The sequence below is a fragment of the Phodopus roborovskii genome, unplaced genomic scaffold (genome assembly GCF_943737965.1).
Source record: "Phodopus roborovskii unplaced genomic scaffold, PHOROB, whole genome shotgun sequence".
Taxonomy (NCBI): domain Eukaryota; kingdom Metazoa; phylum Chordata; class Mammalia; order Rodentia; family Cricetidae; genus Phodopus; species Phodopus roborovskii.
Genome location: NW_026125980.1, coordinates 439,632 through 441,371, shown reverse-complemented (window position 1 = coordinate 441,371; position 1,740 = coordinate 439,632).

Below are 1,740 nucleotides of genomic sequence, written 5' to 3'. Positions count from 1 at the left end.
AATTATAGGCTGTTGATCCTTTAATCTAGGTCTAAAATCCATATATGAGCGAGTACATACCATGTTCCTCTTTTTGTGACTGGGTTACCTATTTCAGGATGGTTTCTTCAAGTGCCATCCACTTGCCTGCGAATTTCAAGATACCGTTATTTTTTTTCTGCAGAGTAGTATTCCATTGTGTAGATGTGCCACATCTTAATTAACCATTCTTCAATTTAGGGGAATCTAGGTTGCTTCCAGGTTCTTGCTATTACAAATAGTGCCGCTATGAACATAGTTGAACAAATGTCTTTGTTGCACGCATGTGGATCTTTTGGGTATATGCCTAAGACACTCCTCCACTGCTGGTGGGAGTGCAAACTCGTACAGCCATTTTGGAGATCAGTATGGCGGTTCCTCAGGAAAATGGGAATTAGGTTATCACAGGACTTGGCAATCCCCCTCTTAATGATTTTTTGTACAATATATTTTATTATATTTGTTCCCCTTCCCAAATTCCTCCCAGATCCTCCCCAAATCAGTACCCACCCAACTTCATGTTTTTTTCTCTCTTCCTGTATCTCTTTCAAAAGGAAAATTGAAACAAATTTCTAAAATGTAGGACAACAAATAACAACAAAATAGAAATTGCACACATACACAAAATCCCAGAGTTTCTTTTTTATTGGCCAGATATCCCTGGGTATGGGGCCTACCCTAGAGTGTGGTTGATATGTTCAGTGACACTTTATTGGAAAAACCTAATTTCCCCTTTTCCAGCAGGTATCAATTGCAAATAGCTTCTTAGTTAGGGGTGGGATTTGTGTTCACTTCCCCTCTCATGCTGGGACCTTGTCTAGCTTAAACCATGCAGGTCTTGTGTGTGCTACCACAGTCTGAGTTCACATGTGCATCAGTCCTGTTGTGTCTGGAAGATGCTGTTTTGTTGGAGTCATCAGCCACCTCTGGCTCTTACAGTCTTTCTGTCTGCTCTTCCACATAGAACCCTGAGCCTTGAGGGTTAGGTTTCATGAAGACATCCCATTTATGACTAAATTCTTCACAGTGTCTTGTTTTCTGCACATTGTCCTGTTGTAGGTTTCCATATGGCTTTTCTAAAGGCCTTTAATATTTGTTGTTCCTCCCCATATTACCTCCTGTACCCTACTCTACTATTTCCCTCCCCATTTTTCCTCCTACTCTAGTGTCCTTTATTTCATTACAACACTGTATTTTATTGCACTTTCTATTCTCTCCCATGTCTTCCACTTTTGTCCTTTTTCCCATGAATCTCAGTTCCTCCTGCTCCTCTTCTTCCAGGAAGGCTGCCCTATAACTCATTAGGTAGATCAGGATGACTTTGAACTAGTGATATCCTTGCCTGTCCTTCATAAATGCTGGGATTACAAACCTACAGCTGAAATTGGAGCACTAGCTCACACCTCTGGTACTTCTTTTCTGTGTGGGGAAAGAAGGGCTTGTATATCATATAAAAGACTAACTTTTCATTTGAACTGAAGCTATGTCTTTTGTGGTAACCGAGAAATTAATTTGCTCGGAGACTTTCTTTTCAAAATGGAGTGTAAAGTTCAGAACGAATTATTTTTTTAATCTCACTATGTTCTTTTGGTTATTTGATAACTGACAGTGGATCCCACTAATAGGTATCATTGTTTCTGAGCTGCAAGTCCTCCCAGAATCAGCCCTGGGACACCTGGTTCCCTGTGGGTATAATTGACAGGTTGCCTGAAGCAGATAGGA